This window comes from Thamnophis sirtalis, unplaced genomic scaffold, assembly GCF_051295495.1.
Source record: "Thamnophis sirtalis isolate CommonGarterSnake01/CBP01778 unplaced genomic scaffold, rThaSir2_p1.2 scaffold_7, whole genome shotgun sequence".
In the NCBI taxonomy this organism is placed as follows: domain Eukaryota; kingdom Metazoa; phylum Chordata; class Lepidosauria; order Squamata; family Natricidae; genus Thamnophis; species Thamnophis sirtalis.
Window position 1 is genome coordinate 88,643,740 of NW_028261387.1, and position 27,988 is coordinate 88,671,727.

At 44.8% G+C, this 27,988-nt stretch overlaps 1 long non-coding RNA gene across 1 annotated transcript; it reads left to right on the top strand.

The window, feature by feature from the left end:
* Positions 1-4,157: 4,157 nt before the first annotated feature.
* Positions 4,158-27,977, top strand: LOC148044752 (uncharacterized). Its single transcript, XR_015697412.1, has 3 exons — positions 4,158-4,380; positions 10,818-11,015; positions 27,883-27,977. It is a non-coding gene; the product is annotated as an uncharacterized LOC148044752 (long non-coding RNA).
* Positions 27,978-27,988: the final 11 nt, after the last annotated feature.

Here is a 27,988-nt window from a genome sequence, read left to right on the forward strand (position 1 = left end):
CCAAAATAGTTATGAATTAGAAACTATCTTTTTTGGGGGGGGGGGGGCAAAAGTACACAGATGGCTAGAAAAGATAATGGGGAAACATGTAGATTTCAAACCTCAACTGTTTTTATTAGAGGTGATATCAGAAAAAATTGATGAGAAAAGGATGTGTTTAGTATGACGTGTCTTAACAATGGCGAGGATGATCTTCACAGAACGGTGGAAAGATAAAGAAAGACCGCAAGATGAAGAGATAATTAAGAAGATACTAGACTGTGCAGAAATGGATAGATTCACTACATTGAAAATCAAACAGAAAGAAAACCCAGAGTATCATCAAACGGGGAACTTAATTTACCAGTGGTTGGAAAAATGGGGTGGACTATAGTCTGAAAAATATGGTAAATATCCAGACAATACAATGTTTATTAAGCACTAAGAATTATAATTAATACTAAAGTGTGTGTGTGTGTGTGTGTGTTAGCTGATAAAGGAGGAGAGCTTGTGGCTTAGGGGCTAATATAACTGCCTAATATGTAATACAGCCCAGGTTCGATTCCCAGTAAGGGTATGGCTAGCTGATGAGAGCTAAATAGATCTATACTAGTCTCCCTTTATTTATTTATCAGCACAATTGCAACACACAAACACACAAACACACACACACACACACAATCCCTAGTGCCGCGTAACGGAGTGAGCTCCTGTTATTTGTCCCAGCTTCTGCCAACCGAGCAGTTCGAAAGCACGTAAAAAACGCAAGTAGAAAAATAGGAACCACCTTTGGTGGGAAGCTAAAAGCATTCCGGGCGCCTTCGATGTTTAGTCATGCCGGCCACATGACCACAGAGACGTCTTCGGACAGCGCTGGCTCTTTGGCTTTTAAACGGAGGTGAGCACTGCCCCCTAGAGCCAGGAACAACTCGCACAAATGTGCCAGGAGAACCTTTACTATATATAAAGAAACTGGCTCCACAATACTCTTAACCAGAGTGTGACTTACTTGGTTTTGGCGTATCATATTATACAAAGAGAGCCGATATTGTTAAATCATGGCTTAGCACAGTATGTGAACCAGAGCCCTGCTCTCTTCCCTATAGGGATACGTATCTTTAGCCTCTGCAGCAGGAATGTTTTACATATTGCACCAAGATGTTCTGATGCTATTTTACAGTGACAGGGAAGTCAGCCGTCTCCAAAGCGTAGTAATAGTATGGAAACTACCCACAGGGTGGGAAACGGGATTTGGATAGTTTCTGCTTCCCTGAACCTACAGCAATAGAAGATTCCATGGAGCCAAGTTGAGTAGATCAAATTCATTTTATATTTACAGATTAACAGAGTTGGAAGGAGCCTTGTAGGTCATCTAGTCAACACCTCCCCACCCCCAAGCAGAAGACCCTATACCATTTATGACAATTGGCAATCCAATTTCTTCTTGAAAGCCTCCAGTGATGGAGCATTCACAATTTCCAAAGGCAACTTCTGTTCCATGGGTTGATTGCTCTCACTGTCTGGAAATTCCTCCTTATTTCCATGTTGAATCTCTCCTTGGTCAGTTTCCATCCATTATTCCTTGTCTGGCCTTCGGGTGCTTTGGAAAATAGCTTGACCCCATCCTCTCAGTGGCAGCCCTTCAAATATTGGAACGTTGCTATCATGTCTCCCCTGGTCCTTCTCTTCACTAGACTAGCCACGCCCAGTTCCTGCAACCGTTCACCGTATGTTTTAGCCTCCAGTCCCTTAATCATCCTGGTTGCTCTTCTCTGCACTTTTTCCAGAGTCTCAACATCTTTTTTATAGTGTGGTGAACAAAAGTGGATGCAGTACTCTAGGTGTGGTCTTATTTTATAGAGTGGTATTTGTACCTCATTTGATCTTGATTGTATTCCTCTGTTAATGCAATTTAGGATTGCGTGGGCTTTTTTGGCTGCCGTCCAGAGGTGGGTTCCTACCAGTTCGCACCTATTCAGTAGAACCGGTTCGTCAAATCTACCGAACCGGGTTAGAAGAGGTTCTACCAGTGGACCCGGAAAGCAGGCCACACCTACCGAAGAGGGTCCAAAAATTTTTGAAACCCACCACTGACACCCCCCCCCCCACACACAGACAGACTCACACAGAGAGAGAAAGAAAAAGAAAGGAAGAAAGAAAAAAAGAAAAAAAGAAAGAAAAAGTGTGAGAGAGATGAAACATAAAAAGGAAAAAGGGACAGAGAGACAAAAGGAAAGAGAGAGAGAGAGAGGGGGGGGAGGGAGGGAGGGAGGGAGAAAACACATGGCCGGCAAGCCATTCCCACCAGGTCACATGGCCGGCAAGCCACTCCCACAAAGGAGGCCACACCCACAGAGTAGGTTCGAATTTTTTTTGAAACCCACCACTGCTGCCGTCGCACACTGCTGGCTAATATTTAGCTGGTTGGCCACTAAGACTCCAAGATCCCTCTCTCAGTTACTACTATTAAGCCTGGCTTCACCCAGTCTACGTATATGTGTACTTTTGGTTTTTCTTGCCTAAGTGTAAGACTTTACTTTTCCCTACATTGAATTTAATTTTGTTAGTTTAGGGGCCAGTGTTCAAGTCTGTCAACATCCATCTGGATCTTGAGCAGTTGTAAAATTCATTTTTTTTTTTTACTATTGGTTCTGTGGGCGTGGCTTGGTGGGGGTGGGAGGGGAAGGATATTGCAAAATCTCCCTTCCCTCCCCACTCTGGGGCCAGCCAGAGGTGGCATTTGCTGGTTCTCTGAACTACTCAAAATTTCTGCTACTGGTTCTCCAGAACCTGCTGGATTTCACTCCTGATCGTGAACCTATCTTCTAGAGTATTGGCTATTCCTGCCATCTTAGTATTGTCTGCAAATTTGGCAAGTTCCCCTTGTATTCTCTCATTTAAGTTGTTTACGAAAATGATAAACCTGTATGAGCTTCTTCATGCCATGATGATAGAAACCTTAGTCAATGCTACTACAGCAGTGGTGGGATTCAGCCAGCCCGCACCTATCCCGGAGAACCGGTTGTTAACTTTCTAAGCAGTTGGGAGAACCGGTTGTTGGAAGAAATCTCCTTTTGTTTTTTTCCACTTTACAGGGCTGATCCTGTAAGGAAGGCAGGAAGGAAATATTCTGGTGTTGTTTCTAGCCTCATCTTTATTGCCCTGCTTATAGAAAGTGCCTCTCCAGTTAACCCTTATTACATTGAAACAGCTAAGGCGAAGCGCCCATCGACCTGAGTGACATTGAGTTGGCCATGCCCACCCGGTCACATGACCACCGAGCCATGCCTGCCCAGCTGGCCATTAAGGCAGAGAAGCAGTTGTTAGAAAGAGCCGAGGTGGCGCAGTGGTTAGAGTGCAGTACTGCAGGCCACTTCAGCTGACTGCTATCTGCAGTTCAGCGGTTCAAATCTCACCGGCTCAAGGTTGACTCAGCTTTCCATCCTTCCGAGGTGGGTGAAATGAGGATCCAGACTGTGGGGGCGATATGCTGACTCTGTAAACCGCTTAGAGAGGGCTGAAAGCCCTATGAAGCGGTATATAAGTCTAACTGCTATTGCTATTGCTATAGTTGAATCCCACCACTGTACTACAGCTAGTCTTCGACTTAACAACAGTTTGTTTAGTGTCCATTCGAAGTTATAAGAGCACTGAAGAAAGGGACTTATGATCATTTTTTCACACTTACGACCATTGTAGTATCTGCTCTGGAGCTGGCCTGATTGAGGCCATTTTGAGGCTCCAGGGTTGCCCCAATGGAGATGAGGGTTAGGGAGAGGGGAATAATGATAGCTGGGGTTTGGTAGCCAAAACAAAATAGTTTCCCTTAGGAACCAAGGACATTCCCAGAGGGGGCTGAAGAAAGGAGGAGTGAAGTTGCCCAAGCAAGCAGGTTGCACTCTGATTGGGCCATGTGACTGATTGCTTGGGGAAAGGGGAAGGGAAACATTTACTTTTAATTAGGTGAAAACCGCGGGAACATTTAGAGTCGGTTTTCACCAGCCTGTGCCAATTTAATACATCTAATAAAACTATTGTTTGAGCAACCTACCTGCCTCGGAGTTCTGTTTGCTGTGGGTGTATTACTTGGAACCCTTCCAAGCATTACACGATGGGAAGAACACCACGCAATCTCCCAGCTGTTGTTTCCCACAAAACTCCCCTTTGCTTCGCCACCGTTAAGCGCAACCCAGAGGACGTGTTCGTTGACAAGGCCACTTCCAGCCAGAATGAAACACCCCTGGTTGGTGGCTGTTACTATTTGATCCTAATATCCTGGCGTCGTGTGAAAAGTTCAGCACGTCTCAATCCAACTGCTGGCAGCGAGGATCCCCTCTATAAATCTCCTCCTTGGCAGAAGTGCCAAGTCAGACCGAAAGCGCCGTCTGCCAAAAAACCCAGGTTCGTTCCATATTTTCAATGCACAAACTCAATCCCTGTATTGCGGTGAACAGCTTGTGTGGGTCCCAAGGTTGCCGCTAATGTTCAGAAATGGCTTTTGTGCACTGCTCAAAGTCTTTGGAGAGAGAGAGAAAGAGAGGGAGGGAGGGAGAGAGAGAGGGAGGGGGAGGGAGGGAGGGAGAGAGAGAGGGGGGAGAGGGAGAGGGAGGGAGAGGGAGAGAGGCAGAGAGAGAAAGAGAGAAAAAGAGAACAGAGACAGAGAAAGATAGAGACGGGCAGAAAGAGACGTGAGAGACAGACAGACAGACACACAGAGAGAAACAGAGAGAGGGAGGAAGAGAGGGAGAGAGAGAGAGAGAGACAGAGAAAGAGAGAGGCAGAGAGAAACAGAGAGAAAAAAAGAGAGAGACATACCGACACACTGAGAGAAACAGAGAGAGAGAGGGAGAGAGAGAAGGAGAGAAACAGAGAGACAGACAGAGAGAGAGAGAAAGAGAGAGAAAGAGAGAGAGGCAGAGAGAGAGGCCGAGAGAGAGAAAGAGACAGAGAAAGACAGAGACAGACAGAGAGGTGAGAGAGTGACACACACACACACACACACACACACAGACAGACAGACAGACACACGCCGAGAGAAACAGAGAGAAAAGAGAGAGACAGAGAAAGACAGAGACAGAGACAGACAGAAAGAGAGGTGAGTGACACACACAGATACACACAGACACACACACAGAGAGAGAGAGAGAAAGAGAGAGAGAGACAGAACAGACACACACACACACACAAACACAGAGGCTGAGAGAAACAGAGAGAAAAAGAGAGAGACAGAGAAAGACAGAGACAGAGACAGACAGAAAGAGAGGTGATACAGTGACACACACACACACACAGAAAAACAGAGAGAGGGAGAGAGATAGATAGATAAGGAGAGATAGAGAGATAGATTCAGGGCAGCCTGGCTTCTGTAATTTCCCTTGAAATAACGGCTAATTCTATTTTATCCAGCCAAAGGAAAGCGGGAAACTGAGAGAGGGGAAGAGGTTTATAGAAGGAGACAAATGTAATTGTTTCAGACAGCTGGGGCTGGTTGGCAAATGGTTTGTGAGATGATCCTGCGTGAAAAAGAGAAAAAAAACTGCAAGGGGGAATGAATTCTGCTTGTAGGGCCTGAGGCTTTTGACATCATCTTCCCAGGATAGGAAAGGAGCTGGCTGCAACATCTCCCAGGCCAGAAAAAAAAGGAGTCCAGCAATCTTCCTGTGAGAGCTAATCCCCCCCATGGATAACGCTGGCCATTAGCTGACCCATAGGAGACACTGAGACACGGTGGCTCGGTGGCTAAGACGCGGTGCTTGTTGATCAGAAAGGTTGGCAGTTCGGCGGTTCGAATCCCTAGTGCTGCGTAACGGAGTGAGCTCCCGTTACTTGACCCAGCTTCTGCCAACCTAGCAGTTCGAAAGCATGTAAAATGCAAGTAGAAAAATAGGAACCACCTTTGGTGGGAAGGTGACAGCGTCTAGTCCAGTGTTTCTCAACCTTGGCAACTTGAAGATGTCCGGACTTCAACTCCCAGAATTCCCCAGCCAGCGAATGCTGGCTGGGGAATTCTGGGAGTTAAAGTCCGGACATCTTCAAGTTGCCAAGGTTGAGAAACACTGGTCTAGTCATGCCAGCCACATGACCACGGAGACAGCTTCGGACAGCGCTGGCTCTTCGGCTTTGAAACGGAGATGAGCAATGCCTCCTAGAGTCGGGAACGACTAGCACATATGTGTGAGGGGAATGTCTTCCCTCATGCCTGAAAAAATACAGCTGATTTCTGGGTGAAGAAATGAGTTCCAAGCCTGAGCTGTCAAAAATAATCACATTTTCCCTATTTCTCCATATCTTTGTAAGAGAATCTGGCATCTTGAATGATGCCCAATTCAGATACTTGGACTCATTCGTAGCATAATATCGCTTAACATATGCCTGTCAAGAAGAAGGTCATTGTGCTTTGACCTAATGGAAACTGTTGATGGAATGGTGGCCCCCCCAGAGCAAGCGATTTCTGAAGTCTCTGATATGCTTATGTATGGAGTCAAAAATCAAGGCTATGATAACTTTAAGAACCAAGGACTTCAACTCCCAGAATTCCACAGTCAGCTTCAGGAGGCTTCCCTTCTCCGGAGGGAGAAAAATGGCCCAATGTGCAAACCGGAAGTCTGTTTCTGAAACTTCCAGTTTGTGCATCAGGTTGTTTATCGCCCCCTGGAGGCTTCAGGAAAGTCTCTGGAGGGAGAAAAACAGCCGAAAATGAAGGCTGAAATAAGCTGGTTAGCGTGTGCATGAATGCTGGAGCTGGCAGAGCAACGCCTCATGTGTCCTGAGAAATGGCTCCACATGCCACCTGTGGCACGCATGTCAAAAATTCGCCATCACGGGTATAGGGTTTCCTGCCTGAGCAGGGGGCTGGACTAGAAGACCTCCAAGGCAGCCGCGCGAGTGATTGTGGGCGCACCACGGTTCGCCCACATAACACCGATCCTCCATGAGCTGCGCTGGCTACCTGTTGATCTCCGGGTGCACTTCAAGGTCCTACTTACCACTCATAAAGCGCTCCATGGTAGTGGATCTGGCTATTTGAGAGACCGCCTTCTGCTGATTACCTCCCTCTGTCCCATCAGATCACATAGAGTAGGCCTCCTCCGAATTCCATCCGCCAGTCAGTGCCGACTGGCGACTACGCGAAGGAGAGCCTTCTCAGTTGCAGCTCCGACGCTATGGAACAATCTCCCCGTGGAGATCCGCACCCTCACCACCGTCCAGGCCTTCCGCACAGCCCTCAAGATCTGGCTATCCCGTCAGGCCTGGGGATAAGACTTTACTTTTGCCCCTCCCGAATGTTGAATGAATGTTGTGTTTTTACTGCCAATTATTTGTTACTCACATTTTCTTTTGTGTCTCTGTCCTGCACTCCCCTCCCCTATTATTGTAAGCCGCCCTGAGTCCCCTCAGGGAAAAGGGCAGCCTATAAATGTTTAATTAAAAAAAAAAAAAGGTCCCTTCCAACTAGGTTATTCAGTTATTCCTTTCCTAGTCTTTCCTTTTAAAAAGGTAATGGTAAATGTTCCCCTCACACACATGTGCTAGTCATTCCCGACTCTGGGGGTGGTGCTCATCTCCGTTTCAAAGCCGAAGGGCCAGCACTGTCTGAAGACGTCTCTGTGGTCATGTGGCCGGCATGACTAAACACCAAATACTCACAGAACCCTGTTACCTTCCCACCAAAGGTGCTCCCTATTTTTCTACTTGCATTTTTACGTGCTTTCGAACTGCTAGGTTGGCAGAAGCTGGGACAAGTAATGGGAGCTCACTCCGTTACATGGCGCTAGGGATTCGAACCGCCGAACTTTCTGATTGACAAGCTCAGCGTCTAAGCCACTGAGCCACCCATTTTTCCTTTCTTACACTTTGTTAATTTTGCACCCTGAAGACAGAATGCTAGCCATATGTGATATCCACTTCTCCTCTTAACATCTGGCACTGCACCACTGGGCAATCCTCGCATTTGCAGCTGAAGTAGCTAATTCTCTGCTTGAAGCTGCAACTGACTCTCCTTTCACTGTCTAGAGCTGATGGGCAGAAAAGATACAAGAAATAAATTGCAAGGAACATGTATCTAATTCTCAAATATGGTCAGTGTTTTCCTTTTATTTCTAGTTTTGGGATTCCAACACTACAGTTTCTGCCCTGTGTGTTAACTGGATGCTTTAACTCAGATTGATCCGCTTCAGTGTTTAAGTGGCCTTCTGCAATTCTAGAATTCTGGAATATATTCTAGAATATAGTCATGCGTTTTGCTTCCAAAATTCTACACCGTGTAGTGAATAAAGAACGGGGGCGGGGGAGATATCTAATCCCCTGGAAGCTCATACAGTAGTCAATATTTTGCTAGCAGATACAGTCAGGGTATAGACTCACTGTCTAAGATTAATTTTTATTCCTGGATGATTTGGCACTCACTGTCTGATTTCCCCCCTTTTATTTATACAATGAAAGTAAGGCTATAGTCTCATATACATTTGACTCATATACAAGTGACTTTCATCAGCCTGTGCTAGCGGGCTGCTGCTTTCTTTCACCCACCTGTGTCCGCGGCAGCCCGCCATCAGAGGCGGGATTTCGCCTGCCTCTGCTGATGGGCTGCCGCGGACACAGGTGGGCAAAATAAAGTTACTTTTGCTGACCTGTGCTGGTGGGCTGCCGCGGACACAGAGGCGGGCGAAAGAAAGTGACTTTCGCCCACCTGAGCTAGCAGGCTGCCGCGGACATAGAGGTGGGTGAAAGAAAGTGACTTTTGCCTGCCTGAGCTGGCGGGCTGCTCTCCCTGCCTCTCCTACCCCCTTCCCTCTCTTCACTCAAACAAACTTTCTCTCAAACACACACACAGACACAAAGTTGCACCAGGAGGATTAAGTTTGAATTCCTCCCCCTCCCTCTGACCCACATGTACCTTTTCCAGCTGTTTCAGAGAGGATTTCAACTCTGCTCTTGCCTGCCATCATGAAAGGAAAAAAAAATGTAAAAGGAAAAAGGCAAGAGCTGCTGAGGTCAGGCTGGGCTAGTTGCTGCCAGAGTCGCCATGGATGACTCTGCTTAATTGTTTAAAAAAGCCTCTAAAAAACACTCTCTTCAGGAGGAGGTAAGAGAACGACATGCCTCATCTACGTCAGAAATTTTTCGGCTTTTAACCCTTGCTTAGCTCTGCTCGAGTCATCATAAAGTCAGACTAGATGAGGCACATGGTTCTCCTGCCTCCTCCTGTAGAGGACACTTTTTAGAGGCTTTTTTAAACAGTTAAGCACTAAGCAGAGTCATCCACTGTGACTCTGGCAGCAACTACCTCAACCTTTTTCCTTTTACATTTTTTTTTCATGATGACAGTGGTGAGGCTCTGCCTCCCCTGCCTCCCCTGACAGCATGTCCCTGCCATCCATCCATCCATCCATTATCTATCTATCTATCTATCTATCTATCTATCTATCTATCTATCTATCTATCTATCTATCTATCTATCTATCTATCTATCTAAAATGACTGTTAGTGTGTATGTTCCAGCATAACTCTGGAACACCTCGAGCAATTTCAACCAAATTTGGTACACAGATGACTTACTCTCTAGAAAAAAAATACCGTGAGAGTAAGAAACCCCTAACACTCTTCAGGGTGCATGTTCTGTTAAGATACAGCCTGTTGTGCCTTAAAATGGATTCTACTGTACTGCCTTAAAATGGCTTCTACTGAACAGCACAGTGGAGTTACCATGGTAACGGCTTCACAGTACTCCACAAGGGGGCTCGCTCGCTCTATCTATCTATCTATCTATCTATCTATCTATCTATCTATCTATCTATCTATCTATCTATCTATCTATCTATCTATCCATCCAACCATCCATCCATCCATCCATCCATCCATCCATCCATCCATCCATCCATCCATCCATCCATCCTCAAAACCCATACTATGCTTTTTCCTTTCTGTGGGGAGAAAAACCCCACGCAAAATCCTGTTCACTGAAACTGGGAAGTCATGTTCAGGCCTGATTGCTGGGCTGAAGGCTGATCAGTCGATGTGTAACCAGAGAAGAATCTCTCTCTCTCCGCTGACCCTTTCGGTAAGTCCCAGCTGTCCCGAAGGCTTGATCTCTCCCGGGGGCCCCATCAGCTGGGATGTCATCATGCTATTTCATCAGGTTCAGTTTACAGCAATGCCGGGACAGCCCGTGTCTCTGTCTTGCAGCGAGAGCGCAGCAAAGGGCCACCTCGCTGAACGACGGCCAGTTTGCCTTGAGTCTTCCAGCTGTCCACCTGCTCCTTTCGGGCATTGCTTATTGGGAAGGCCGGGTTTCCATGCTGAAAGGCATTTACAGCGCTGGCGATAGAAGATAAAAATAGGAGCTAGGGGCTGAGCCCACAGGAGAACTTGGCCTGGCACGGAGAGGGAAACAATTCATTTTCAAGTTTTGTTTTTACCTTCCAATTGGCAGGAATTATTTCAGCTCAAAAAGAATTAACAAATGATCTGGCCCTAAACAATTTATCATTTCTATGTGAACAACCAGAAAGGTTCTTTATGAATTATTAAGATTATTACGTTGAGTGATTTCGTTCTTTTCAGAATAACAGAGTAATAGTGTTGGAAGGGATCTTGAAGGTCTTCTAGTCCAGCCACCTGCTCGAGCAGGAGACCCTATATTATCCCAGACAAAGCGTTGTCCAATCTCTTCTTAAAAGCTTCCAGTGGTGGAGCATCCTCAAGTTCTGGAGGCAAGCCGTTCCACTGGTTAATTGTTCTCACTGTTAGGAAATGTCTCCTTATTTCTACTTTGGTTCTCCTCTTGATAATTTTCATCCATTGCTTCTTCTTTTGCCTTCTGGTGCTGTGGAGAATAGGTTGACCCCAGAAGTGATATTCAGCTGGCTCTGAATGGTTCTGGAGAACTGCTGGTGGAAATTTTGAGTAATTCGGAGAACCGGCAAATACCACGTCTATCTGGCTACACCCCCATCTATTTGCTGCCTCTCGAGTCCCAGCTGATCAGCTGGGTCTTCTCCTATTGCCCTGCACAGGAGAACGGAGCTGGAAATCAGGTTAGTGGGGTGGGGAGGGAATGGGGATTTTGCAGTATTCTTCCCCCAAGAGTGGGGAGGGAATGGGGATTTTGCAGTATCCTTTCCCCTGGAGTGGGGAGGGAATGGGGATTTTGCAGTATCCTTCCTCCAGGAGTGGGGAGGGAATGGGGATTTTGCAGTATCCTTCCCCCAGGAGTGGGGAGGGAATGGGGATTTTGCAGTATCCTTCCTCCAGGAGTGGGGAGGGAATGGGGATTTTGCAGTATCCTTTCCCCTGGAGTGGGGAGGGAATGGGGATTTTGCAGTATCCTTCCTCCAGGAGTGGGGAGGGAATGGGGATTTTGCAGTATCCTTCCCCCAGGAGTGGGGAGGGAATGGGGATTTTGCAGTATCCTTTCCCCTGGAGTGGGGAGGGAATGGGGATTTTACAGTATCCTTCCCCCAAGAGTGGGGAAGGAATGGGGATTTTGCAGTATCCTTCCCCCAAGAGTGAGGTGGGAATGGGGATTTTGCAGTATCCTTTCCCCTGGAGTGGGGAGGGAATGGGGATTTTGCAGTATCCTTTCCCCTGGAGTGGGGAGGGAATGGGGATTTTGCAGTATCCTTCCTCCAGGAGTGGGGAGGGAATGGGGATTTTGCAGTATCCTTCCCCCAGGAGTGGGGAGGGAATGGGGATTTTGCAGTATCCTTCCCCCAGGAGTGGGGAGGGAATGGGGATTTTGCAGTATCCTTTCCCCTGGAGTGGGGAGGGAATGGGGATTTTGCAGTATCCTTCCCCCAAGAGTGGGGAAGGAATGGGGATTTTGCAGTATCCTTCCCCCAAGAGTGAGGTGGGAATGGGGATTTTGCAGTATCCTTCCTCCAGGAGTGGGGAGGGAATGGGGATTTTGCAGTATCCTTCCCCCAAGAGTGAGGTGGGAATGGGGATTTTGCAGTATCCTTTCCCCTGGAGTGAGGTGGGAATGGGGATTTTGCAGTATCCTTCCCCCAAGAGTGGGGAGGGAATGGGGATTTTGCAGTATCCTTCCCCCAAGAGTGGGAAGGGAATGGGGATTTTGCAGTATCCTTACCCCAGGAATGGGGAGGGAATGGGGATTTTGCAGTATCCTTCCTCCAGGAATGTGGAGGGAATGGGGATTTTGCAGTATCCTTACCCCAGGAATGGGGAGGGAATGGGGATTTTGCAGTATCCTTTCCCCAGGAGTGTGGAGGGAATGGGGATTTTGCAGTATCCTTTCCCCAGGAGTGTGGAGGGAATGGGGATTTTGCAGTATCCTTCCCCCAAGAGTGGGGAAGGAATGGGGATTTTGCAGTATCCTTCCCCCAAGAGTGAGGTGGGAATGGGGATTTTGCAGTATCCTTTCCCCTGGAGTGAGGTGGGAATGGGGATTTTGCAGTATCCTTCCTCCAGGAGTGGGGAGGGAATGGGGATTTTGCAGTATCCTTTCCCCTGGAGTGGGGAGGGAATGGGGATTTTGCAGTATCCTTTCCCCTGGAGTGGGGAGGGAATGGGGATTTTGCAGTATCCTTTCCCCTGGAGTGGGGAGGGAATGGGGATTTTGCAGTATCCTTCCCCCAAGAGTGGGGAAGGAATGGGGATTTTGCAGTATCCTTCCCCCAAGAGTGAGGTGGGAATGGGGATTTTGCAGTATCCTTTCCCCTGGAGTGAGGTGGGAATGGGGATTTTGCAGTATCCTTCCTCCAGGAGTGGGGAGGGAATGGGGATTTTGCAGTATCCTTCCCCCAAGAGTGGGGAGGGAATGGGGATTTTGCAGTATCCTTCCCCCAAGAGTGGGAAGGGAATGGGGATTTTGCAGTATCCTTACCCCAGGAATGGGGAGGGAATGGGGATTTTGCAGTATCCTTCCTCCAGGAATGTGGAGGGAATGGGGATTTTGCAGTATCCTTACCCCAGGAATGGGGAGGGAATGGGGATTTTGCAGTATCCTTTCCCCAGGAGTGTGGAGGGAATGGGGATTTTGCAGTATCCTTTCCCCAGGAGTGTGGAGGGAATGGGGATTTTGCAGTATCCTTCCCCTGCCACACCCACTAAGCCATGCCCACCAAGCAATGCCACGCCCACCAAGCCACGCCCATAGAATCGGCAATAAAAATTTCTTCAATCCCACCACTGGTTGACCCCCAGTTCTTTGGGGCGCCTCTGAAATATTGGAACACTGCTATCATGTCACTCCTAGTCCTTCTTTTCTCTAGACTAGCCAAACCCAAGTCCTGCAACAAAATTGGAAGGAACCTAGGAGGTCTTCTAGTCCAACCCTCTGCTCAAGGCTGGACATATCCAATTTCTTCCACCGTTCTTTGTGAGTTTTAGCCTCTGGTCCGCTAATCATCTTTGTTGCTCTTCTCCGAGGTGGCGCACTGCAGGCTACTTCAGCTGACTGCAGTTCTGCAGTTCGTCTGTTCAAATCCCACCGGCTCAGGGTTGACTCAGCCTTCCATCCTTCCGAGGTGGGTAAAATGAGGACCCGGATTGTTGTTGGGGGCAATATGCTGACTCTGTAAACCGCTTAGAGAGGGCTGAAGCGGTATATAAGTCTAACTGCTATTGCTATTCTCTGCGCTCTTTCCAAAGTCTCTACATCTTTTTTATAATGCGGTGACCAAAACTGGATGCAGTATTCCAAGTGTGGCCTTACTAAGACTTTATTTCATGCAACAATCATAACTGGGGGCAATTGTGAGTGGATGACTTTTGTTTAAAAGAAGTATTTTAAATAAGGAGGAGGGAAATATTTAATCCAGGCTAATCTGTGTTATTGATTGGCACAGTCACAATGGTCTAAAGTTAGTGTGCTGTAATAAGGTGAAGGTTCTCCCGCACATGTGTGCTAGTTGTTTCTGGCTGTAGGAGGTGGTGCTCATCTCTGTTTCTTAGCTGAAGAACCAGCGGTATCTGAAGACATCTCCGTGGTCATGTGGCCAGCATGACTAAACGCTGAAGGCGCACGGAACGCTGTTACCTTCCCACCAAAGATGGTTCCTATTTTTATACTTGCATTTTTTTACATGCTTTCGAACTAGGTTGGCAGAAGCTGTGACAAGGAACAGGAGCTCACTCCATTATGCAGCACTAGGGATTTGAACCCCTGAACTGCCGACCTTCTGATCGACAAGCTCAGTGTCTTAGCCACTAAGCCACCATGACCGTAGGGTGATCTAATCAACACGTACAATTGAGATACACAGAAGTAGCAAATCGCTGGGTGCAGTCCTTTCAAGGTTAAGTGGCTCATAAAAAACTGACTTGTCAGAAAGTGTTTTCGATATTATTTTTTTAAAAGTAAGAAAACTTCAAGTGTATCATCATTTTTTTTTTTGGCAGAGATTTAAGCCAGGAAGGCCCATACCATTTGTTTTTCTTCGCTGATATATTAGGGTGGGTTATTTTAGAAATAACAGAAGGGCTCCATAACGGTCATCAATCAAGGACTAGCTGTAATTGTAAGAGCCGGTTTGGTATAGTGGTTAAAGCATCAGGCTAGAAACTGGGAGACTGGGAGTTGTAGTTCTGCCTTAGGCATCTGGGTAACATTGACCAGTCATGTCCTGTCAGCCCTAGGAAGGGAGCAATGACGCAAAAAACATCCTAAAAAAAAACCTCGCTAAGAAAACTGCAGAATCAGATACGATGAGCGGAAGAAAATATTTTTGAATTGAATTGAATTGAATTGAATTTATTGCATTTATATGCCGCCCTGTTCCCCGGAGGGGACTCAGGGCGGCTCACAATCCAAGTCAGGGAAGGGGATACAGATAAGGGATAAAAAGACAAACAAAACAATACACAATTTAAAAGCACACAACAACCATACCATTCGAGGGGGTGGGGGGGCAAAAGCTCTTTAGCCCCAGGCCTGTCGGAACAGCCAGGTTTTAAGGGCTTTGCGGAAGGCCTGGAGGGTGGTGAGGGTTCGAATCTCCATGGGGAGTTCGTTCCAGAGGGTCGGAGCAGCCACAGAGAAGGCTCTCCTCCGGGTAGTCGCCAGTCGACACTGGCCGGCGGATGGAATTCGGAGGAGGCCTAATCTGTGGGATCTAATCGGTCTATTGGAGGTAATTGGCAGCAGGCGGTCTCTCAAGTACCCAGGTCCAATACCATGAAAAATTAATTTTTTCTATTAATTGATAATATTACGGGACTGGAGGCTAAAACATATAAAGATCTGTTCCTGAAAATGGGTATGTTTAGTTAATGAAAAGAAATACTAGGACAGAGGTGGGTTCCTACTGGTTCGGCCCGGTTCGGCTGAACTGGTAGTTGTATAGCGGCCTGGGTGGCTGGAACTGGCACCAACCAAGGCTTGCCATGCCCCCGAACCGGTTCCCCAGTTGCCCCAGTGCCATCTTGTTTTTGAGTTCTGCGCATGCGCAGAACAATTTTAACTGAACTGTGCATGTGCGCGCAGCATGCATCCAGCACGAACAAGAGCGAACTGGCAGTAAAGCCGGTGCGAACCCACCCCTGGACTAGGGGTGACATGATAGCAGTGTTCCAATATCTCAGGGGTTGCCACAAAGAAGAGGGAGTCAAGCTATTCTCCAAGGCACCTGAGGGCAGGACAAGAAGCAATGGGTGGAAACTAATCAAGGAGAGAAGCAACTTAGAATGAAAGAGATATTTCCTGACAGTGAGAACAATTAATCAGTGGAACGACTTGCCTCCCGAAGTTGTAAATGCTCTAACACTGGAAGTTTTTAAGAAGATGTTGGATAACTATTTGTTTGAAAGGTTGTAGGGTTTCCTGCCTATGCAGGGGGTTGGACTAGAAGACCTCCAAGGTCCCTTTCAACTCTGTTGTTCTGTTCTGTTCTGTTCTGTTCTATTCTATTCTATTCTATTCTATTCTATTCTATTCTATTCTATTCTATTCTATTCTATTCTATTCTATTCTATTCTATATGAGTTATTGCAATTTTGCTACTCAGGATTTTCAGACATAATTTTATTTGATTGCCATTTGAATGTCTGTAAGTCTGGAAGGATTGGGGCAGCAGTTAAATTGCATTGATCAATTTATAAAGCTCTCTTGAAGAATTGCAGGTAAAGTACTGCTCAGAGCACAATGCTGCTGAAAAATTCAAGTTGGGCCCGATCCAAATGCTTATGACATTTGGCAGCATCCTGAAATAAGGTGTCAGCTTTGCATTGTGGGAATACAGCAAGGATTACATCACTGTTCTCGGCCTTTCCAGATGTGTGGGCATATACTTCAGCTTTGCTGGAAACTCCCCTTGATTTACGACACGGACTCCCCTAATCCTTGATTTAAGGCCACAATTGATCCCATATTTATGTTACCAAGACATCTTGTTAAGTGAATTTTGTCCTGTTTTACGACCTTTCTTCCCACAGTTGTTAAGGGAATCATTGCTGTCGTTAAGTTAGTAACGTGGTTGTTAAGTGAATCTGGCTTCCCCATTGACTTTGCTTGTCAGAAAGGGGAACTGCAGTCATCATAACTATGAGTCAGTTGCCAAGCATCTGAATTTTGATCACATGACCACGAGGATGATGTAACGGTTGCAAGTATGACAAATGGTCATTGGTCACTTTTTTCAGGGTAGTCATAACTAAACAAATGGTTGTAAGTCAAGGATTACTTACAAATACAAACTCTTCTGCAATTTCTTGGGAATGCACCAAATTGTAGAGGGAACTTACTGATTTACCGATTAACAGAGTTGGAAGGGGCCTTGTAGGTCATCTAGTCCAACCCCCCATCCAAGCAGGAGACACTATACCATTTTTGACAGATGACAGTCCAATCTCTTCTTAAAAGCTTCCAGTGATGAAGCTCCCACAACTTCTGAAGGAAACTTCTGTTCCATGGGTTGATGGGTCTCACTGTCAGAAAATTTCTCCTTATTTCCAGGTTGAATTTCTCCTTGGCCAGTTTCCATCCATTATTCGTTGTCTGGCCTTCAGGTGCTTTGGAAAATAGCTTGACCCCCCTCTTTGCTGTGGCAACCTCTCAAATGCTGGAAGACTGCTATCATGTTTCCACTGATCCTTCCCTTCGCTTAGACTAACTATGCCCAATTCCTACAACTGTTTACCGTATGTTTTACTCTCCAGTCCCCTAATCATCTTGGTTGCTCTTCTCTGCACTCTTTCTAGAATCTCTGATGCAGGAGGGGTTGCACAGGTAAACCCACCAGTGGCTGGCCAGGTTAGGTGGTCTTAATAGAATGGACCTTATAAATTCATATTAGCTTGGCTTTTCATTCTAATGCCCTCGAGTTCCAAAGTTGACTTTTAGCTGGAGTGAACTTTCTCTCCAACTTCCTCATAAGTATTAAAAATAGGGCTGAACAGTGTGGCAAGACCCTGTAAAGGAGGGGCACAGGAAGCCAGGCGTGGGTGACAGATAGAACAGAGGTAAAAACTGCTGACAGCTTAAGACATTATAGGAACTTCTCTTTTTTGTATTTTTCCTATGTACTTCTCTGTAACATTCCAAATGAACTTCTCCTTTTCGAAATGTCATGCTTGTCTCGTGTATGGAAACGCCTTGAGAATGTACCGTGTGGAACACGGCATAAAAGTAGCATCCTGGGCAGAGCCCAGGCAGTTCAGATTTTGGTTTGTGAACACGCTGAACTCGATGCATCAAATAAACCTGTTTCTCTCACCTTCGTGGTATCGAGTCCTGGTCTTTCGTAAGTAGATTACAAACCTCAATCTGCTGCAACATCTCAACATCTTTTTTTTTATAGCGTGGTGACCCAAACTAGATGCAGTACTCTAGGTGTGGTCTTACTAAGGCTTTATAGAGTGGTATTAGTACCTCACTTGATCTTGATTGTATCCCTCTGTTCATGCAATTTAGGATTGTATTGTTTTTTTTGACTGCCAGCACACACTGCTGGCTCATATTTAGCTGATTGTCCACCTCCAGGGCTGCCTTGAAAATAGTGAAGGAGTGCCCCATGGTGCCTCTGCCAGCAAAATGGCTCAGGAGGGCCGCAGGCAAAAGGTTGCAGGAGGCCAGCAGAGCCGAAAACGGAGTTCGGGAGGGCTGCATGCAAAGGGTTTCAGGAGGCCAGGAGAGCTGAAAATGGAGGTGAGGAGCCCATTTTTGCTGGCACCACAGGTGCCCCCAACGCAATAACAATAGCAATAGCAATAGCAGTTAGAATTATATACCGCTTCATAGGGCTTTCAGCCCTCTCTAAGCAGTTTACAGAGTCAGCATATCGCCCCCACAGTCTGGGTCCTCATTTCACCCACCTCGGAAGGATGGAAGGCTGAGTCAACCTTGAGCCGGTGAGATTTGAACCGCTGAACTGCAGATAACAGTCAGCTGAAGTGGCCTGCAGTACTGCACCCTAATCACTGCGCCACCTCGGTGACGTCGAACTGGGTATGCCCACCCTGGCCATGCTTACCCCAACCCCCCAAGGTCAAAACACAACCCTGATGTGGCCCTCAATGAAATCAAGTTTGACACCCCTGTTCTAGAGACTCTTCAGTCAAAATAAGAAACGGTTTTGTTTCCCAAACAGTGAAGAACTGGCTAAAGATGCTTGCAATGTCCAGTACTTCAGTTGGCAGGACAAATTTTTCTAACCTCTCATTTTGGAAAGGGAAAAATAAGAGTCAGGCATTGTTCCTTATTGACTGCACAAGCGTCCAGACACTTAAATAAACCAGCTTGATTTATAGAAACAAATAGGGGCATTTTGTCCTACATATCCAAATTCTCTGCTAATATTTGTGTCTCCCCAAAAGATGAAGCTAATGGCATACTTCATGATCAAAAGGGGAAACCCAAAGTAGATTTCCTATTTAAGAACAAAAGAAGAACATTATTTTAATTAATTAGCTGATTGATTTGTTTGTTTATTTATTACACTGCTATCCTGCCACAGTCAATTCGACTTTTGGCAGCTGGCAGCTTATATGATGTAAGATAATTTACATTATTCCCCTGTAAGCAGAAAAGTAAAGGCGACAAAAAACGTGAGCAAATCTAAACCAACAAGAATGGGAGGGAAGTACCATAAAGATATGTTATCACTTAATAGATTTACAATGATGTAACAGATAGTTAGCATATATATGAATTTAATCTTTAGAATATATGTTTAAAAGGAAGGAATTATAAGAGTAAATTGAATATATGACTTACAATGATAATCAATGTATTAACATATAGTGGATTGATAACTACTGATTTTATATGCATTTGAAAGGGGTGATGCACAAATATTTGTGACCAAATGACATGCTAAATAGACATGTAATTAATGATATATAAATTTTTGTTTGTTTTAGCCGAGGTGGCTCAGTGGTTAAATGCAGCACTGCAGGCTACTTCAGCTGACTGCAGTTCTGTAGTTTGGCTGTTCAAATCTCACCGGCTCAGGGTTGACTCAGCCTTCCATCCTTCCAAGGTGGGTAAAATGAGGACCCGGATTGTTGTTGGGAGCAATATGCTGACTCTGTAAACCTCTTAGAGAGGGCTGAAAGCCCTATGAAGCGGTATATAAGTCTAACTGCTATTGCTATTGCTATTTAAAATTTAAAAAAAAAGAATGGGAGGGAAGAAAAATAATCAAAATAAAACTAAAGAACATTCTCTAGGTGTGTGTGAAATTTTTAAAAGACACATTCAAATTTAAATGAAAAAAAATGATATATATGTCATGCAAAAATGATAAATATATCATACATCAGTATGCTTCATCCCATATTTGGGCATACCAGGGGTTGTGACACAATACATACCTATTTCCCTGGCCTAGCTGATATATATATATATATATATATTGAAGTTACAGTCGATGTGTAAACCCCATAGATGCACGCATAAGTTTCCACCACATAATTTCCTACTGCACAAACGTCATTGGGCAAAGCACAGAAAAGCAGTAGAAAGGAAGGAAGGAAGGGGAAGGGAAGGGAGGAAGGAAACGGGGATAACCATCTCTAGAGAACCTAATGGTCCTGAAGACAGCTTGAAAGTCCCTTATTTCCCATCTGCAGACATTTACAAAGCTTCTCCGTATTTCCACACATTCGGTATTAATTTCACCCTTTTTTATCTTCTGCGCCAGGTAAAAAATGGCGCCAGAGCTGTATCTCTGTCGGGTGAATTGTCTGCACACCTGGAAAATTATCTCTTGCCCTTTCTGTTATTTTTCTTCCCTCCGTTATTTTTTCTCCCCTGCTTTCCTTGTCTTCTTTGCACTGGGAGAATGTGAAAAACCTGAGCAAAGCGTGACTTGGCAGGCCCGTTTTATGTCTTTATCTCCCAACGCCGATGAATTTGGAATGCTAAATTAATTTCGGTGGCAAAATAGATATATTTAAGTCTAGCCTGCTGTGCGAGTTACATTAATTCCAGTCTGTGGGGTTTCTCTCCCTCTCTCTCTCTCCTACTGTTTATTATTTTTTCAGGTCCAGGTTCTCAGACATTATGAAAGGGCAACAGGTGCTACAGAGTTCAGAAAATACAAGTACTCCTTGACTTATGATCCATCATTTAGCCACCATTCAAATCTCCTTGATTAGATTCCATCCATTGCTTCTTGTTCTGCCCTCAGGTGCCTTGGAGAATAGTTTTGACTTCCTCTTCTTTGTGGCAGCCCCTGAGATGTTGGAAGACTGCTATCATGTCCCCCCTAGTCCTTCTTTTCATTAAACTAGACATACCCAGTTCCTGCAAACATTCTTCATATGTTTCAGCCTCCAGTCCCCTAATCCTCTTTGTTGCTCTTCTCTGCACTCTTTCTAGAGTCTCCACATCTTTTCTACATCGTGGCAATTCTTCTTCTTCTTCTTCTTCTTCTTCTTCTTCTTCTTCTTCTTCTTCTTCTTCTTCTTCTTCTTCTTCTTCTTCCTCTTCCTCTTCCTCCTCCTCCTCCTCCTCCTCCTCCTCCTCCTCCTCCTCCTCCTCCTCCTCCTCCTCCTCCTCCTCCTCCTCCTCCTCCTCCAGGTCCTGCAACCATTCCTTATATGTTTCAGCCTCCAGTCCCTTAATCATCTTTGTTGTTCTTCTCTGCACTCTTTCTAGAGCAGTGATGCCGAACCTTTTTTGCCTTGGGTGCCAAAAGTACATGCATGCACGCTATATCATGCACTTGTGTGCCCACCCCATAATTCAATGCCCCCCCCAATGCTGTGCCTCCATGCATGCACACGTGACACCCCCCACTACCCTTTCTTGGAGCCTGGGGAGGGTGAAAACGCAACAAGATCCTTGCACCCCTAACCCTTTAGAAAAAAAACCCCAGGGGTATTCAAACTTGACAGCTTTAAGACTTGTGGACTTCAACTCCCAGAATTCCTCCTCCAGTCATGTTGGCTCAGGAACTCTGGCATTGAAGTGTGCAAGTCTTAAAGCTGTTGAGTTACAAGACCCTTGCACTCCTAACCCTTTAGAAAAAAAAAACCCATGGGTGTTCAAAGTTGACAGCTTTAAGACTTGTGGACTTCAACTCCCAGAATTCCTCCTCTTGCTCTTCATCTTGATGATGTGCAGGCAGGCGAGGGGAGGGAGCTGGAACCGGTTCTAAACGGCACTATACAAGAGGTTAGAACTGGCAGGAACCCACCCGTGCTCCGCATGCCACTTGTGGCACATGTGGCATAGGTTCGCCATCACGGGTTTAGGGTTTCCTGTCTGAGCAAGGGGTTGGACTAGAAGATCTCCAACATCCCTTCTAACTCTGTTATTCTACTCTGTGAAAACATCCTCACGGTGGTCCAAAATGAGGCAGCCCTGGCCCTTTTTACAGCTATCTGAGACCCTTAAAAGGGGGGTGTCACTTTGATGAAGTGGTGGCGGCCAGCATTTTGACCCCCAACCCACAGATACTCTTTAGGTGCTGTCCAAACATGCTCGTTTCTGCCCTGGGTAAAGACAACCTTAAATCATCCTGAGCTGTACCAGAATTAAAGCAATATTTCCCCCCTTCTCTTGACGCTGTGCAAGGACAGCCTCAAGGTGTGAAAATTATTTAGATCTTGTCACCCATCACTTTGGATCTAAGTCACTGGGAAGACAAGCCACGGGAGACATAGATGGATCGGCAACGGGTGCCGCGGTTCTCACAACTGTGTGGTTTTCTATCTGCTCAAGGATGGGTGGGGAGTAGAAAATGGGTGGGGAGTTAAAGCCAAAAAAGCAGGGACAAAATCCAGCAGGTTCTGACAGGTTCTGGAGAACTGGTAGTGGAGGTTTTGAGTAGTCCGGAGAACCGGCAAATGCCACTTCTGGCTGGCCCCAGAGTGGGGAGGGAATGGGGATTTTGCAGTATCCTTCTACTGCCACGCCCACCAAGCCACACCCATAGAACTGGTAGTAAAAAAAATGAATTTCACCACTGCAAAAAAGCTAATATAATCCTGGGCTGTATAAACAGAGGCATAGAATCAAGATCACGTGAAGTATTAGTGCCACTTTACGAAACCCTAGTAAGACCACATCTGGAATAATGCAACCAGCTTTGGTCACCACCATACTAATTAGAAGATGTTGAGACTTTGGAAAAAGTTCAGAGAAGAGCAACTAAGACAATCAAAGCAGGGGTTCGCCCAAACCAGTAATAAAAATGGTACTGGTTCACCTGAACCAGTAGTAAAAAAAATGAAACTGGTTCGGGCAAACTAGTACTACTACGATGATCAGCTGTGACACGTGATTTATATTAGTTAGAAAGCAGGATTTCCTGAACGGAGGTGGGTTTCACATATTCTTGCCATCGGTTCGCCCCACGTGTGCATGCTTGCTTCGCGTGCGTGCCTTCCATTCATGCATCTGGCCTTCTCTGCATGTGCTTTACTCCATGCATAGGACGGCAATATGCCAGGGCAGGGAGTGGGGGTGGCACAGTGCTGCTACCAGTTCGGCTGACTCAGCTGAATACCACTTTTGCATCTGATGCAGATCATAACATCTGCAACTGTCAGCGTTCCAAGTATCATGTAGAATTAAATCAGAGTCCAAGGCAAAAAGATCCTCAAAGTTCCAATTTAATAAAGCAGACCTCTTAGCACAACTGTGTTAATCCCAATTCTGGAAATGACATCAGAATTCCACCCAGTTAAAAGTTCATCTTGCCCCCGCAACCACAATCCATCACATGGTCCAATCTTCTTCTTCCACGCTGGCATCCACATCCAGCTGCTTCCGGTCAGGTGTAAAAGTGCGCAGACAAAAGATGACCTTGGTCTTCTAGAAAAGAATGATAACAATACATTCCACAATCCTACTCCTGTCTATTCCCCCCTCCCATCAACTATACTAATGAAACAGCATAATGAAATAAGAGAAAGTGTGGCAGGCCAAAATTCTAAAAGGAATATAATTGCAGGCCTGACAGCAACATTTGTATGCCTGCCTTGTTTCTTTTTCCTTGAATTCATTTTCCTTCTCATCCAAGAAGCTTCTTCAGTTCTGAAAAAGCTTCTTGGATGAGAAGCGAAACATCTTCGAGGAAAAACAAAAGAACTTCAGTGGCCTCATGGGACAACCATGACCTGGATGACTGAGAATCTCCATAGAGAGTCTATCTTTGCAAGGAATGTGTTTGCCCACATGTGTGTTCATTTGCACGCACAAACACATGTCATGCACCCCATGAACGCTTATGGCGAGATGAGTCTAAGCATTAACAAAAACTAAGGGAAACCATATCATTGAGCTCTGTGCTTCCAACGTTAAAATGCTTTCTGAAAACAATTTCTACAGGGCAAAAATAGAAATGTGAAAATATTCCTTGTAGGTTCATTCCAACAGACATTTCAAATGGATTTGGCAACTGGTTTTCAAATAAAAGCAACGGTGAAACATTAATGGATTACTACGGATGCATTTTAATCGGGGTTTTTTTTGTTCAAGCCATTTTTATTAGCAGCTTCATAGCATTTAATTCATTCCTAATTAAAAGCTTGGTTTTCTGACGTCTTTGTAACGTTAGTTTATATATTCACCAGGGAACTGCCTATTGCAGTGTTTCTCAACCTTGGGGACTTTAAGTAGCGCAGTTTTTTTGCAGTTCCGCTGGTGTTATTGCAGGAAGTTGCAATTTGTTGATGTATCTTGTAAAATTCTTGGACATGGTACCAAGTGCCCCGATGACAGTGGGTATCACTGTTACATGCTTCATTCATAGCCGTGTAGTTTTGATGGCCAGGTCGCGATATTTCATTATTTTTTCTAGTTCTTTTTCTTCGACTCTGGCATCTCCAGGAATCAATAAACTGTACACTTCGGCCCTCTCCAACCGTGATATCTGGCGTGTTGTGCTCCAAATGACGATCCGTTTGTATTCGAAAGTCCCACAAGATCTTCACCTTCTCATTTTCGATAGCTTTTTCCACTTTATGTTCCCATGACTTTCTGGGTACAGGTAAATCATATTTTTTACATAATGACCAGTGGATTAATTTAGTAACTCGGTCGTGTCTAGCTTTGTAATCAGCATTCACATATTAAATGTGAAACAGTTTCACCTTTGTTATTGTAAAGTTGGCAGTTTGCGTTGTCAGTGAATTTCTGTATCTTCGCTTTCATGGCATTAGTTTGTAGTGCTTGTTCTTGAGCAGACAGTATTAAACCTTCTGTTACTTTCTTGATAGTTCCCATCTTAAGCCATGTCCATGTCAAGTTGTCATCACATTTTCCTTCGATGTTTTTCAAAGCAAAGCTTTGGTTTTCCATCTATTTAATCTCATATAATAACAATAACAACAACAATAATAATCTGGATAACAGATTAAATAGATGGAAAACCAAAGCTTTGCATGGACAGCACTTGAAAAACACCGAAGGAAAAAGTGATGACAATGACATCAGAAAGTCATGGGAACATAAAGTGAAAAAAGTTGTTGAAAATGAAAAGGTGAAGATCTTGTGGGACTTTCGAATACAAACGGATCGTCATTTGGAGCACAACACGCCTGATATCACGGTCGTAGAGGGCCAAAGTGTACAGTTTATTGATATCGCTGTTCCTGGAGACACCAGAGTCGAAGAAAAAGAACTAGAAAAAACAATGAAATATTTCATCGAAACTACACGGCTATGGATGAAGCACGTAACAGTGATACATCAACAAATTGCAGCTTCCTGCAATAACACCAGCGGAACTGCAAAAACTGTGCTACTAGGAACATCTTATATTTTAAGAAGGTATTTAGTTGATACCTAGGACGCTAGCAGCAAACCGTATCAACCATTAGCACCAGTCACTGGTATTTGTAATGCATTTTTGAATGTTCAGTTGGCTGAGTTTCATGTTTAATGAATAAAGTATATAATAATAATAATAATAATAATAATAATAATAATAATAATAATAATTTCGCATACAAACAGACAAAATACTGGCGCATAATACACCAGACATCACATTGGTTGAGAAAAATAAGGTCACAATCATAGACATCGCAATACCAGGTGATAGCAGGGTTGCTGAGAAGGAATATGAAAAAATTGCAAAATACCAGGACTTAAAAATTGAAATTCAACGACTATGGCACAAACCAGCAATGGTAATTCTAGTGGTAATTGGCACACTGGGTGCTATTCCAAAAGCACTGGAATTACATTTAAAACAGTTAAAAATTGACAAAATCACCATCAGTCAAATGCAAAAAGCCACACTGCTTGGCTCTGCACGCATATTACGAAAATACGTTATAACGTCCTAGGCCCCTGGGTGGGGCCCGACTAGTAACCAATGCCAAATCCGGCGAAACAACTGGCCGCTGTGATACAATTGTATAATAATAATAGCAGTAGCTCAGTGACTAAGACGCTGACTTGTCGATCAGAAAGGTTGGCAGTTCAGCGGTTCAAATCCCTAGCACCATGTAACAGAGTAAGCTCCTGTTACTTGTCCCAGCTTTTGCCAACCTAGCAGTTTGAAAGCATGTAAAAATGCAAGTAGAAAAATAGAGACCACCTTTGGTGGGAAGATAACTACATTCCGTCTTTGACGTTTAGACCACAGGGACATTTTCGGACAGCACTGGCTCTTCGGCTTTGAAACGGAGATGAGCACTGCCCCCTAGAGTCAGGATCAACTAGCACACATGTGCGAGGGGAACCTTTACCTTTACCTTTAGAAAACCACCAGGAAATTCTAATTGAAGACAATCTAGATTAACACTTCCCATGTTGTTTCCAACAATACATTTGTGTCTGTTCTTCATCAGGAGTTGCCTTTATTTTAATATGCATGAGTTTTCGGCCTATTTTCTCTAACATACATCTTTCTGTAGAAATTTTCCGTATTTGCATAATGCATAATTCTCAAAATATAATTATGCTTTGATTGCATCTTGATAGGGAGTGTGCAAACTAAGAAAAGCCACGGGTGTCAAATTCTCACTGAATGCTAGATCTAGTCAAAGCAATGTTTCTCCATTTTGGCAAGTTTAGGATGTGTGGATTTCAATTCCCTGAATTCTCTAGTCAGCATGTGGGATTTTGAGAGTTCGACCTTGACAACTGACTGGGGAATTCTGGGAAATGAAGTCCACACATCTTAACATTCTCACAGTTAAGACAAACTGACTGTCATTAAATAAATAATTACCATATTTTTTGGAGTATAAGATGCACCTTTTCCCCTCAAAAAAGAGGCTGGAAATCTGGGTGTGTCTTATACACTGTGTATAATAATAATACAGCATTTTTTTGCCTACTGAAACCTCGCCCCCTTCACCAAAATGGCCATGCATAGCTTTTAGGAGGCTTTCAGAATGCTCCTGGGGCTGGGAAGGAATTCCCGCCCCCCCAATCCCTAGGAGCACTCTATAAACCTCCTAAAGGCTATTCATGCCCTTTTTTTTGACGAGCCATTTTTTGCTTGTTTTTCTGGGGGGGGGCACTCCCCAGGAGCACTCCACAAGCCTCCTAAAGACTATTCATGCCCTTTTTAAAAAAGGGCCTATTTTTGTGAAAAACGGGCCCATTTTCATGAAAAACGGGCCATTTTGGGGAGGTCTGCAGAGTGCAAAAACTTTTTTAAAATTTGTCTCTTTAAAATCTTGGTGTGTTGTAAGGAATATAATCTAACGGTTGGGTTGGCAATATATAAATCATGTAACAATGCTATACCTGTTTCTTTAAATCATACTGTAAAATGTGATTGGTTGCTGTTTTCCCCAATCGGCCATAAGAAGGAGCCAGAAGGACTGTTAGCTCTCTGTTTGTTAGATGCTGGGCTGATCTGATCTGAGTGTTTTGGAAGCTGGCTGTTAGAAAGTGCCTTGAGCTATTGTAAGTTTTGCAACTGCTAGCAAACTTTGAATGCTGAACTGATTATATGATACTGGACTATGTTATTTGGATTATCCCTTAACTGAAAGACATTGATGTCTGGCTGTCTTATCCGTGTATGACTTAGACTGTTTGATGGACTCTGATACCTCTATTTCCACGAAAGTAAAATCCTACTTAAACTGCAGTGTCTCTGTATGCTGGTTTGTGTGTTCTCCAACACAACTCTCACAACGCTTCTCTGAACGTACTCGCTCTCCCAACGGGGAGCTTACCTAACATACTCCAGTGCATGTTATACTTTGAGTTTCAATGAGAAATACCTCAGAAATACAACTACAGGGACAGAGGTTGAAGGCAAAACTAAAGTGTGCTCCCTGAAGCCTTCAACTAATGTTCCTGGTATATTGGAAATTAAAGTAAAAATAAATTCTTTCCCATCTCTACCCACCATCTCCAACTTGTTCATTTATCTAATATTCCTGCTTTGTTAGAGCTGAGAACATTTTTTCTCTCCTGAAAATAATACCAGCTTTACTAATAAGGTTATTTCCTTAGTATAATTTGGGGAGTGGCTTGACATACAATTAATTTGACTTTCCGTTAATCTGAATATCACTTTATAGGGAGTTCTTGACAGGAGTGGGATCCTACCAATTTAGCAACCGGTTTGCTGAGAGCGTGCGGTCTCACACCTGGTCGGAGGAAGGTGGAGTGATGCCGTGACCCGTC